Source organism: Ptiloglossa arizonensis, chromosome 1 (assembly GCF_051014685.1).
Source record: "Ptiloglossa arizonensis isolate GNS036 chromosome 1, iyPtiAriz1_principal, whole genome shotgun sequence".
Classification (NCBI taxonomy): domain Eukaryota; kingdom Metazoa; phylum Arthropoda; class Insecta; order Hymenoptera; family Colletidae; genus Ptiloglossa; species Ptiloglossa arizonensis.
This window is the reverse complement of record NC_135048.1, coordinates 9868179-9882645: the sequence shown is the minus strand read 5'-3', so window position 1 is coordinate 9882645 and position 14467 is coordinate 9868179. Positions and strand designations below refer to the sequence as shown.

At 43.6% G+C, this 14467-nt stretch overlaps 1 protein-coding gene across 2 annotated transcripts in view; it reads right to left on the bottom strand.

The window, feature by feature from the left end:
• Positions 1-14197, bottom strand: part of LOC143153390 (uncharacterized) — a 102965-nt gene extending 88768 nt beyond the window's left edge. Inside the window, exon 1 of one of the 2 annotated variants that reach the window (XM_076324516.1) lies at positions 13505-14197. The gene's annotated coding sequence lies outside the window, so the exon portion shown is untranslated. The remainder of the gene's footprint in view (positions 1-13504) is intronic. The other variant, XM_076324511.1, reaches the window with a different exon arrangement.
• Positions 14198-14467: the final 270 nt, after the last annotated feature.

Sequence of the window (14467 nt, the reverse complement as noted above, 5' to 3'; positions counted from 1 at the left end):
ATCGCATCAGGAAAGGAAGGGGGAGGGAAGGAGAGGGGAGGGGGGTTGTAATCGCGAGCCGCGCGTTTACCCGCGACCACAGCTACAAATTTCCCCGTCTGCCGACTATTCGAGTCCGTGCATGCGCGCCGCTAATGGATTTTCGTAAGACAGGTGTTAGAACGGCGGCGCGACATAGATGGTATGCAATTAGACACGAGCGCGACTCGGACGGCGCGGCGAATTAGGAAACCGGTTATTTAACCAGCCACGAGCTTCCTTCGCGTGTTGAGTGCCCGCTATTTTGAAGTATCGTCGGGAAAATAGCCGAGTCACGTGGTGTTTCAGAAATCGTTTGGCAACTTTCGTTCGTGCGCTCGGTACGAGTCCTTCGAACAATGGAAAGAAGACCGAGCTGCGCGTAATCGATCGTTCGAAAACGAATCGAAACAGTGAAATAAATCTTTTTCCTACGAACTACTGTTCTCGAAAGCGATCGACTTGAAACTTGTGACAGGTGCGCGCGCACGATCTCTTCGGTGCGATGCAACGATACGCGCGTTCAGTTTCTTTTTTTTTTTTATATCATTATAAATATTGTACAGGGAACGTAACCGCGGAAATTGTGAATGAATATCCGTGAACGATAAAACGCGGCAACATCGTCGTGAAATTGAAAAATGCGTTCGCGTCGATTCGAGGCGTTACATATTTTAAACAAAATAATTTGCCCCCGGAGAAATTCAGTAATCGTAAGTCTCGATTCAACGAACGTGAATATTTCTCTACACAAATCACCAATGTGTGCACGAGCGTTTTATAGAATCGTGCGATACGCTTCTTCACGTTTGTCCATATTCTGCTTAGTTTTACATTTGTAGTAACATTAAATGAGAGTGAGAAAATTGGAATACGTATATTAATGTAGAATCTCTTGTAACGATCCGTCGTATCGCCATGTGTAAATTGCGATACTTTGTACGTCAACTGTTTCGTAAACAAAACTTCGTACGAAGAAGTTCGTGCCACGATTTGTTACGGTACTCTCTCTTATTCTAGATTTAAAAAAAAAAAAAAAGGAAAATCTCCACGGAGTTGAAAAATATATGGTACTTAAGAAAATCTTGTCCAGATTCGGAGGACGTGCAACGTGTTGGATAATTGTATTAAAGGACTTTTCCGACGACGTAACCCGGCAACGGAAAAAAAAAGAAAGAAAGAAAAAAAAAAAAGAAAAAAGATACGAATGTGTCGGAACACGAAAATGGAGAAACGAACTTTCAGCGTCCCCTCGAAATATTCCTGCACGTAGACTCCCTTCGCCGTTACGCCCCATGATTTCAGCCCTATCTGAGATCAAACTAACCCCCGCCTGTTATGATCGAGACGAGACCCCCTCCGATCGGGGGGATGAAATCTTCGAACGCGTTCGTAGCATCCGCGTTAAATTTTGCAACGCGCAGTTGTGGTATCCTCGATGGTGGGCAAAGATTTTATAAGACCGATCGTTTCTTTTTAGGATAATAAAAATGAAAACTTCGAGTGTAATTTAAATATCGTTCGATATTCTTCCATCGAGACGAAACATCGATTGCGCGTCTTGAACGATTGGTAATTTTGAAACGTGTTGCGATGCGTCCACTTTGATTAAATTCGCAAAGATTGCGCCATCGATGAACCAGAAATAATATAGGAAAGTAACGAAATTTACGAAACTTTGCACTGTCCTCTCGACTACAAAATACTTAAAAAGTAGAGGGTACGGGTAACCGAAAATACGGGTCTGGTCGAACGAGTCTTGAACGTTCGCGAACCCGCATTTTCGAGATGGAATTCTTCATTCGGGGCCCGAAATTTTATTTTCGAATTTCCGAAACTTACTCGGAATCCTTAAGTTCGAATACGTGGAAAAAGTAACACGATTTTTCCGCGCAATGCTTCGTCTTTCTCCTGAATTCTTACGTTTCATTGCACGACACGTATGAAAAGATTTATAGATTAAAAAATTGAAGATCGATCGGAAAAAATCGTGTCTCGAAACGAATATCAGGTTACGAGCAAGTGTCCGATCCTGAATCAAGACCTAACCTAAGGCTCGGTTACTCGTACACCCATATTAAAGACCATTACATTATCTCGACTCAATAGTACTACTTGACATTTAAACTCTACCGGTTCATTTTTATACGCACGTACAAACTCCGCCAGAGTATCCATGAGTATATATTTCTAAGTCGATGTTCAAGCTTAAGTGGAGTGTTCGATTCGTTCTTAAGACGATGTTCGAGCTCCAGTTTGACCAGTTTATTTCTAAGTCGATGTTCAAACTCTAGCAGAGTACCAGCTCGATCCTGGATCAACGTTCAAACTCTGATACAAACGTCAATTAATTTCCAAGCAATTATTGAATCGCCGAGGAGTCTGTCTCGAGTATTCAATACTATACAGCCCTGTTTCTTACATATATTTTTTATGAAATATTCACAAAACATTTAATTTCTGTATCGTCCCGATCCCGATCCGATGTAAAACACCAGCATTCGCATTCGAAATCCCGTGATAAGCCTCGCCTTTCGAAAAAGTAGTTCTCGACGCAGCCAACCTGTGCGATGGAACTACATTTCGCTTTCATAATTACCGCGACCGATACGACAGCCGTAACGATCGGGGATACGTACAGATAAACTGTGTCAGATAATCGCAAAGTAAATTCAAGAACGAATACTAATTCAATAAGGCCGATCGAACTATCCGCGGCGATAGCCCGGATCGTATAGTGAACTCGCCGCAACGTATCCGAGCTCCTTCAGATAACAGAAACCGAGCTCCAGGGAACAACGATACGCATTTCGCTTCGCTATCGCGCGGCTTCGATTTCCCTGAAAAACTACCGAAACTCTAATGGCGAATGGAGCAATTGTGGATTACTTGGATCACATGTCGTCACTTGGAATGGATTTTTACAACAACAGAACCTAAACTCGTGACCATATCCCCAGAATGTCTAGCCAACAGATCCGACAGCTTAGTAGTGATAGTTGTTACTTTTGAGCATTTTGGTATTATTAGTAATGACGAATGGAGCAATTGTATAATAGTTTATTTGGATGACATGTCACTTGGAGTAGATTTTTATAATAGAACCTAAACCCATGACCATATCCCCAGAATGTCTAGCCAACAGATCCGACAGCTTAATAGTGATAGTTGCTACTTTTGAACATTTTGGTATTATTAGTAATAGCGAATGGAGCAATTGTATAATAGATTATTTGGATGACATGTCACTTGGAGTAGATTTTTATAATAAAACCTAAACCCATGACCATATCCCCAGAATGTCTAGACAACAGATCTGACAGACATGTTAATAGTGATAGTTGTTACTTTTGAACATTTTGGTATTATTAGTAATGACGAATGGAGCAATTGTATAATAGTTTATTTGGATGACATATCATTTGGAGTAGATTTTTATAATAGAACCTAAACCCATGGTCATACCCCCCAGAATGTCTAGACAACAGATCTAAGAGACATGTTAATAGTGATAGTTGTTACTTTTGAACATTTTGGTATTATTAGTAATGGCGAATGGAGCAATTGTATAATAGATTATTTGGATGACATGTCACTTGGAGTAGATTTTTATAATAGAACCTAAACCCATGGTCATACCCCCCAGAATGTCTAGATAACAGATCCGACATCTTAATAGTGATAGTTGCTACTTTTGAACATTTTGGTATAATTGTATAATAGATTATGTGGATGATATGTCACTTGGAGTAGATTTTTATAATAGAACCTAAACCCATGACCATATCCCCAGAATGTCTAGACAACAGATCTGACAGACATGTTAATAGTGATAGTTGTTACTCTTGAACATTTTGGTATTATTAGTAATGGCGAATGGAGCAATTGTAGATTATTTGGATGACATGTCGTCACTTGGAGAAGATTTTTATAATAGAACCTAAACCCATGGCCATATCTCTTGAATGTCTAGACGATAGAACCGATATCTTAAGAGTGATAGTTACTTTTGTACATTTTGATATTATTAGTAATGCCGAATGGAGCAATTGTAGATTATTTGAATGACATGTCGTCACTTGGATTGGATTTTCATAACAGATCCTAAACCCATGTCTTGGCGATAGAACTGATATCGTAACAATGATCGTTGTTACTTTTATATCTCTAGATATTATTAGTAGTATCACAATCGATTAGTAGTGAGTGGTCGGTGACTGTTGTACAGACGAAAATATCGAGATCTAGTTTTACTTCAAAATTGTTTTCTACAACATGCCCTAAATCTGTGTTCACAAACCCAAGAACCTCTGAATAGGCGATAGAATCGATATCTTAACAACGATCGTTGTTACTTTCGTACCACTAGGTACCACTGGTAGTATCACGATCGATTATTATAGTGAGTGGTCGATCAATGTTATATAGACGTATGTAAATATCGAAATCTATTTCTACTTGAAGATTCTTTTCTCAGAAGGAAGTTAAGATGAAAATTGGAATTACAAGTAGATACTTCGAGTTACAGTTCGTGTAGTGTGTGGATTCCTTCTGAGATGTTATATAAGTACAACTCGGTTCCAGTCTACTTGAAAGAGATTATGATTGGGTATGATACATTGATAAGGTCTTTGATGTTGCAAGCAACCTTATCGGTCAAGATCGGTCAGAACCGGTATACTCGACGGAACCACAAATTTGTTAAACAACTCTTCGATCCGAAGAACAGTCTCAGGGACTCTGAAACTCTTTATTCCTAATCGTTCGATCAAAGATCCGCGATCACGACTTGTACTCTCCGATCTCTAAATCTGCTCTACGATCAAGATGCAATTCCAACTCGAAAAGGACATTTCTTCGCGTTGGACACAGGTAGGAGGGGAAATGAAAAATGAAAGCACGATACAAGCGAGTCGTAGTCGCGGACGATTTTCGAAGCTCGTTGCCGCGAGTCTCACCAGTTACGAAGGATTAGAATCCAAGGGAACGATAACGAAGCAAGTCCAAGAAGGGAACCGATGGAATGAGGCCGATAGCCTCAGCGCAATATAACCGCGCTCCTTTAGGTGGTAGAAACGAGGTCTTTAGCGCGGCGGCTTAAGACGCCGCACAGCTTACTGTAAATTATCTTCTGCGTCGTTATCAAAGATTGCGCGTGCGACCAAGAATGAAAATTGAGGGAAAATCGTTGCGACTCTAGGCCTCGCGTCTTCTTCGTTTTTGTAAATCTTCCAGACAACTCTTCCCCGCTTCTACGATCACCGGTTGGATAAGGTCTGTGCCAGACTTGGGTCAGATCTGTATCCAGTTTGCGCAAACTTAATCTGATATCGAGAAATATTTAAAATGTTACAAATTAACCTGAAATTTCCGCTTTTACGATCATCGAGTGGAATAAATTTGTATTAAGTTTGTGTAGATTTGTGTAGAGTTTGTGCAAATTGAACCCGACATCGAGAAATATTTAAAATGTTACGAATTAACCTGAAATTTTCGCTTTTGCGATCATCGACTGGGATAAATTTGTGTTAAGTTTGTGTAGATTTGTGTCGAGTTTGTGCAAATTGAACCCGACATCGAGAAATATTTAAAATCTTACAAATTAATCTAAAATTTCCGCTTTTACGATCATCGACTAGGATAAATTTGTGTTAAGTGTGTGTCGAGTTTGTGCAAACTAAACCTGACATCGAGAAATATTTAAAATGTTACAAATTAATCTGAAATTTTCGCTTTTGCGATCATCGTCTGGGATAAATTTGTGTTAAGTTTGTGTAGAATTTGTGCAAACTGAACCCGACATCGAGGAATATTTAAAATGTTACAAATTAACCTGAAATTTCCGCTTTAACGATCATCGACTAGGATAAATTTGTGTTAAGTGTGTGTCGAGTTTGTGCAAACTGAATCTAACATCGAAGAATATTTAAAATCTTACAAATTAACCTGAAATTTCCGTTTTTGCGATCATCGACTGGGATAAATTTGTATTAAGTTTGTGTAGATTTGTGCAGAGTTTGTGCAAACTGAATCCGAAATCGAGAAATATTTAAATGTATCAAATTAACCAAAAACGTTGAAAGATTCTTCACTTTTCCCAACGTTGTCGTGTGTTAGAACATCGATGAATAAAAATTGAAAAGAACAGTAGCGAGTAGAGAAAATCGGAGTAGCAGTCTCGGAACAGTATCCAACGAGATAATCGGATATTTCTAATCGGAATCTGTCTAGGAAAAACTCGATCTTCGAAAGGATCTTGCATGTCGGTATATAGATCGGTGGTCACACGGAGAATTCGAATCTTTCGAGCCAACAGACGAGTATCTGATAACGTTGATACAACGTTGGGTTCAATTGGGCCGATTTTCAAGAAAGTTGTGAACATTGTACACGTTTGCACGAAAGACCGAATTTTCTCGTTCCACGGAACGTAACTCGTAGCATGTTCTTACGTAAGCACCAATTTTTCCATGATTATAGTTTCCACGCGCAATACCGCGACACGTTTACATTTTCTTCTTGGACGAAACTTGAATTAATTTTTTCTTAAATTTCCCCGTCGTGTCGATTTTCAAGGAATATTTCCACGACCCTCTGTCAATTCGTTCCAATCTAAGGTATGCGAATTTTTCAGGCAACGCGTCTCGAATCGTTTTCTCCTCAACCGAGTTTGATCAAGTTTCACAGCAACTTTATTCCTGAACAAAATTCCTATCTATTTCCTCGGTACGACCCGATATCCCACAACTCGTTTCATTTTCTCGGGGAAACTCTCGTCAGATTTTACATTAATCGTGAGTCCGATTGTACGCGAATGACTGACAAATTGAAAGCGCGAACGACAAGTGTTTGGAGGTCTGTCGAAGCGATCGAGCGAATGATTAGGTTTTTAGGAAGGGTTGCGAGAAAAGAGCGAATCGGGAGGGATTCTTCGAATGCCCGTTGGCGTTTCAAGTACAAAGTTATCCTCGCGCGATATACGGGAAAGGGACTGACCCAAATAAATAATTAACGTGCACGTTTTAATGCAGATTTCAAAGGGCGCGGGGCACTGCTAATGTAACGCAAAATACGAGGACGTTGGGGAAAAAAAAAAGGAGCGACACGGAGTCTTTGAATCCACGACAGAGTCAGTTAGTGAGAATTTTCAGAAAGTAGCAACGGAGAGTACAAAAGTAGAAAAATTACGTTTAAGTGTATTCTAAAATACAATAGTTAGTGTTACGATCGTTATTTTTAATCGATGGCGTCTTCGTTTGGTCGATCTGTCGTTCAATGGTCTCGGTTCTATATATATTGTATTTTCACGCGTCCCGTTTTTTTCCACAGCTGCATTTTCACGCGTCCCGTTTTTAATGCGTACGGTTCTTCACATACCGATTTCCACAGCTGTATTTTCACGCGACCTGATTCTCCTCCGCATACCGAATTCCACGCAACCCACTTTTCTACAGTTGTATTTTCACGCGTCCCATTTTCCACGGCTGTGTTTTCCCGCGTCCAGTTCTCTGTGTACCGATTTCCATGCATTCCACTTTTCCACGTTTGTATTTTCATGCGTCCCGTTTCTTACGCGTCCCAATTTTCCGTATACCTATCTCCGCGCCTTAAAATTTTCCACGGTTATATTTTCACGCGTCCCGATTCTCCGTACAACGATTTCCACGAATCCCATTTTTCCACGTTTGTATTTCCACGCCGTCCCGTTTTCACGCGTCCCGTTGTTCACGCAGCCCAATTTTCCATATACGGTTTTTCAACACCTTAAAATTTTCCACGACTGTATTTTCACGCGTTCCAATTTTCCATATACGTATTTCCGCGCCTTGAAATTGTCCACGACTATATTTTCACGCGTCTCGACTCTCCCTACGATTTCCACGAAACCCACTTTTCCACACCGTCCCAATTTTCCAAATACCGATTTTCGCACTTTAAAATTTTTCACGGCTATATTTTCACGCGTCCCAATTTCCCATACACGTATATCCATATCTTAAAATTTTCCACGACTCCGTTTTCACCCGTCCCAATTTATCATATACATATTTCCACGGCCTAAAATTTTCCACGAATCCCAATTTTCCATATACCGATTTTCGCACTTTAAAATTTTTCACGGCTATATTTTCACGCGTCCCAATTTCCCATACACGTATATCCATATCTTAAAATTTTCCACGACTCCGTTTTCACCCGTCCCAATTTATCATATACATATCTCCACGGCCTAAAATTTTCCACGAATCCCAATTTCCCATATACCTATTTCCGCGCCTTAAAATTTTCCACGACTCCATTTTCACCCGTCCCAATTTACCATATACATATCTCCACGGCCTAAAATTTTCCACGAATCCCAATTTCCCATATACCTATTCCCGCGCCTTGAAATTGCCCACGACTCCATTTCCAGCCGTCCCAATTTTCCATACACCTATATCCACGCCTTGAAATTTTCCACGACTAGAAATCCACGCGTCCCGATTCCCCGTACACCGATTTCCACGGTTGAAAATTGTCCACGGTTATATTTTCACGCGTCTCGATTCTCCGTACAGCGATTTCCACGTTGATATTTCCACGTCGTCCCGTTTTCCACGACCTCATTCGTTCGCAACTCGATTTTCCACAACCCGTTCCAGTTCCACGGGCGACGACAAAAACTCTCCGGCAATTTTCTCCGTTCGACCGCGGCCCAACGTATACGACGGCCTCAATGCGCAATCGATTACCATGGTCGAACCTCGTGGCGGCCGATACCGGATACAATAACCCGGGCGCAATAGCAGCCGCGCTCCTTTAGGTGTCAGAAACGGGGTCCTCTGGCCGGCGGTGCGCTACGTCCCGGCTCGAAGCCGAACACAAGTCACGTACCGGCATGGGACCACCAAGTATTATGGCGCGTCCTCCACCCTGGCCAACCCTCTCCCTCGGCCTTCTCTCCAGGCCCGTCGTACACATATTACCGCCGGCGTATAATGTGGGCGCCGCTTGCACACCGAGCGGCCCGGTGTCACGCTACGTGCTTCCTGCCCGCAGGCCGTAGTGTGACAAAAGGCCTTATGTCCGCCCGCTCGTGGAACACTCGTGATCGCAATGTGTAATCAAGCTCGCATGGCCACTGTATTACCACGTACACCTACCGTGGCCCGCGGCCATCCGCCTGTACGTGCACGAGCCACACGCGCGCGCGGGCCACACCGCCGCTTTCGGCTGGCCGTTTCCCGCGCAGGACGCGACCCTCCTTTCCTCGATCGGTTTCGCAACCGAGCCCGGCTATCGGCGCCCACTTTTCTACTCGATTCGTCTCGCCCGTTCCACGCGCGCACGAATCCCAGCGGAACGCGAGCCTCTCCTCGGCCCGTGTCTCCGGGGACACCGAGAATTTTTCAACTTCCTCGGCCCTGCTACACGTTGCAAACCGGACTCTGCGGTTATTTTTATTTTCTCTCTCTTTTCTTTTTCCTTTCTTTAACACCGAGTTGTACGTCTCTGGGCGCAGTAAGCGTACATCGATCTTCGTTCGAACGGTTTTTTTTTTCTTTTGGAATTTAACGACAGATATCGGGAAACGTTAGAGAGAATTCGGCGACGATGTAGCATCGTGGAAAACGTTGCAACGAGGGAAAATAATGTTTCATTTGTCGCGAAATATCTCGCGTTTCGTATAAAAGATCACGGATTATTATTTACAGTTGGAATCGAAGTCGATGAGTATTTTTTATAATTATCACAATCCACGCACGGAGCGTTATTTCCGTTATTTCGTTAGATTTATCCAACACGCGAGGAGTATTTTTTTTACGCGGAGCAACAAATTCAGGAGCCGGGAAGGTAACCTCCTCTCGGGCCCGAGATTACGTTCTCCTTTCGGAGGTTCTGTGCGCTGCAACGTTTCGAGGTGACGATAAATAATCAATGCGAACGTATTCCACGTGTTATTTTTCTAACCTGTGGAAAGTATTGATCGACGATTGTACGCGGACTCGACGCCACGTTTTCGAATTGGACTCGCCTTGTGCGCAAATTCGCGGACATTTCTTAGAAATAATTCCTTTGTGTGATTTTTCTGAAATAAAATTTCACGCAACAGTAATCCCTAAAAATTATGAAAAACTTCACATCTTTGAAAATTTACGACCAATCGCAAGTAGACTATTTTGGTAAAGAAAATTGCAAAATCACTCCGTATTTAATACAGTAAGAATTCTTTCTAATATCCAATTTCGTAAGAATAAATAAAAAAGAAAATGTTAAAAACTCTATCGTTCTTCAATTTATAAATATCTAACCTCAGACTGTTGGAAAAGAGAAAACTGACGAATAGAATTTAATATTAGTTTTCCCATTTTTCCTGTTATCCTTGATTTGGGACTCTCGATTCGCACGGTCAACGAAGCTCCTACTTTGCATCGTTTCTCTTCTAATTTTTCCGTTGTTTTTCCCAAATTAACCGAACCGAGAAACCGAAAAAGGCCAATCGTGCCGGACGGAGCAGTTGGCGCGCGTTGCACTTTTGGCAGTTGTCGACCCGCGTTGGGACGCAGCCTGCCACGAGTAACGTATTTACCTAGACTATTGATCAAAGGGAGCGAGATCTTTGTTCGGCGGAGGTGTGCGGGCGCTGGAAAAGTTCGGTTCGGGGAGTGTCGGGAATTTTTGTCGAGTTTCAGGCGGATAGGTTCGGCTGCTGGATAGGAGGGGGTAGCCGAGCGCGGTACGCGTCACGAAAGTTTCGAGACCCCGACTCGACAACCCGACGACGCGCTTTTACGATTCGACTCGATATTTTCCCGGTCGAAATCCAATTTTTCTCCAACTCCAGACCCGAATTCCCAATTAAGTCCGGTATTTTCACCGGACGACAAGTAAGGTTTTTTTTTCTCCTCGTCTTTTCTTCTGCGGAAGAAATAAGTTCATCCAAGTGCAAATTATGCATCGCGTTTAATGAGTAGTTTCATGGTACATGTATAATTTTTTTGAAACAGTTTTTCCTCGCTGATTTCTCCAATATGTGAGAAGAGAAACAAAATTTGTATTAGAGTTTGTGGTGTGCGCGATTTTTCGTACAGTTGATCGAACAAATAGAGATTAAGGTGATTGTTAATGTAGATTGGTTTGTCCATCGAAGGAGGTGTCGTGAGTGGAAAATTTCAAAAATTAAGAAAATGGCAACACTTCGATCTGGATCACCTCGATTGAGAAATGAAATTATTCAACATTTTGGATCGATGGTGGTTCATTCTTTTAGTAAATGGTTTTTTCGTAACATATTGAAACTTTAAGACGATTAAACGACTAACTTTTAGGATATCGTGTTAGCTAATTTTGGAAAGTGTCATTTTGAGAAAAACGGTCTTCGAGGCTCGAATTTTTAAGAAAATACAAAAAAAAGTCGATATCGTTCGAAACGATCAGATTGTTCCCTTAATTTTGGGTGTTCCGATTCGATTTGTATTTCAGACGTAATCGTGAACGTGCTCGTGCCCACATTTTATCACGAAAACTTATCGCTGTTTCCGTAAGCTCGATATTTACCAAATATCATTGCACGAACAAAATTCGCATCAATTTTTTATTTCACTTTCGATATTTTACAATTTTCTTCGTAAAATATCGCTTCCTACAACGAGCGAGTACCACGGTTCGAGAACACGTTAAATGAGCGCGGAGACTAATTTTTTACAATCGAGCCATTAATTCAATTATTATTTTTACGTCTCCGTCCGATTATTCCAAATACACGAGTCCACCGTATCGAGTATCACCGTTAAATTATACATCAGAATATTTGAAAAATACGAACGGAAAATCCATACGAAAGTTCGAAGACACCTAATGACGTACAAAATTTCAAAATGTAAAATCGATACTCCGGAGTAGGATCACTGTTCCGTGAAAATTAAAAGCGGCACTTGGAACACGTTTTTTTCTCACCAAAAAAAAAAAAGGAAGAAAAAAAACCACTGAAAAAATCATCCGGAATTCGAGAAACGTTCCGTTTCGATGTTGCTCCGATTTCAGACAAAAGACACTACTCCCGGGTTTATTTTCATCTTCTCATCGGCGAGCGTGTAAATTTCGATGAATTATCGGCCCCGTCAGAATTTTCTCGCGGAGAAACCTTTCCAGACACGCGTGTGTCTTGTTCTTTTTCCGTTGCGTCGGAATCGTTAATTCCACGAGAAATCGTCGGATCTCTAGCCAGCACCGCGCACAGAAAACCGAAGCGGGCAATTTCTGCGCTAGTCGGGTCTAATCCGCTGCAAACAACCGCCTTTCGTGATACCCGTTAGACCGAGGAGAAAACGTCGAAGACTTCGGTCCCGAGTGGCGGTAAGTTGAATTCCCAAACGGGCGGGTGTGGCGACCGCCCCGCAACGGGCACCGAAACGGATGCCACTATCTCTCCACACCAGCACAACTGCCCCAGCGTTCCTGTGCGTCCGATTTCGAACTTTTCCCATTCATTTCTCTCGTTCCTTTTTTTCTTTTTTTATCTTCGTTTTTTTTTCTACCTTTTTTCGACCGCAAGGAACATCGCACCGGGAACGACTTTTTATTCAAGGGAAACAGTCGGTGGTAAAATCGCGAGAACGTTTTCGCGAGAAACACGTAGCCCGAAATCCCGAGGAGGGCATGTTTTCCCGGTGAAACACCGGGATGAGAAATATCATATTGGAAAATATCGAGAGATTCTCCTCGCCGAGGTTTTACCGCGGCGAGGAAAATTCAGCAAGGAAAAACTTTTCCACGCGAGACGGATCGAAATTGAAATTGAATCGATCGGAGCGGCGCAGAAAATCTCGGAAATGTCGCTGATCGATCGTGACAGCCGACCGTGGATAAATCGATCGGAACGTCGTCACTGTCACCGAATATCACAAAGAGAATTCCACAAATTTCCAAGCGATAACACCGATTTTCGAGTTCCGAGATCGGCTGACAGGCACACTTCGATTCGTGAAAGCGTAACACTCGCGTCCTGTCAGCGACGCGTCGATCGAACACTTTCCCACCGCCTCGTGACACTTTTTTCCGCGAACGCGAGATTTTTCGGTCCCAAACCCGGTGACACTGGGACCTACGGCACTCGACGCGGCGAGATCCACGACACGACGAAACACTCGATGGACGAACCGAGGGGAATTGAAAAAAAAACAAAGAGAAGAAAGAAATCTGGAATGGAAAAGAAGCGAAAAAAAAAGGAAAACAAGAAAGAAATCGGGAGTCCAATATTCCGTGGAATCGACAACGGAAAGAGGAAGAAAAAAATCGACATTGATCTCCATATTCATGGAACGTCGACGCGCGACGATTTCGTAAGCTTTAACGAGCCGTAAAACGCAGGAAAAAAAAAGCGCAGCCGCGGTGCGGTAACGCACGTACAATTACCGCCGCCTTTTGAAATCGCTGCGAAGTTATCGGTGGGACGGTTGTCACGCAGCGGAGACGAACGGGAAAAAAACACACACACACTCACTGTTTGCAGCCGTCGTCGTGACGATCCCAGGGACTGGTCACAAGTAAAAAAAATCCAACGGTTGCACGCCCGTCGAGACGTGAAAAAAAAAAAAAAAAAACAGGCGCGCATCGAGCCGCGAGAAAAAAACGCGAACACTGACTCGCGTAGGCACAAATACTATCACCGACCTGTAGGAGAGCACGGTAGCCAGCAGAATTCTGAATCCTCACGTATCCAGCGTGACGATCCGTGCGTGCCGCATGTCCACGTTCCGAAAGTGTCACCTCCCTCTCCAGTCGGCTTCGGAGACGTGCACCGGCGAAGATCCGTGAAAGGAGGAAGAAGAGGCGAGAGATCGGGCAAGCCAGTCGCGGTCGGACGATGTCGGTGGCGCGCACTTCTCTCCGCTCTCTTGGTTCCCTCTCTTTCCGTCTTCCCTTCCACTCTCTGTCTATCGTTTCTTCTTCTTTTTCTTTCCTTTCGTTTCGTTCCCTCTCGGAAACCACCAGCTAGCCGCGCGCACGTTCGACGTCGCGCGGCGGCAACGAGCCGAGTATAGGAAGAGAGCAGCACGACGTGTCCGCACGAGACGGAAAGGAAAAGGAGAGCGCGCGCGCTCCCAAGGAACGAAAGAGAAAGAAGGAGGAGAGTAGGAGCAGATGCCGAAGGAAGAGACGGCGAGGGGAGCGGGAGAAGGAAAACCGAGCGACGGTGGCGGCGGCGGCAGACTCGGTTGACTCGGTGGCCGAGCGGTATCTCACCCGCGAAAAGCGTCCCGCGATCAGGTGACAGCGGGAGTACACACCGGCGCTACCCGGGAGCGAGAAAGAGGGACGGCCACGGGAACGAAAGGAGCCGAGTGAACGGGACGGAACGAATGGCCCGCTCGCGCTCGGGACGGAGACGGAAGCCGCCGTCGGACCCGGTGGTGGGGACGCGTGGTGGGACGGCGGGAGGTTAAACACGCCGAACGGCGGCCGA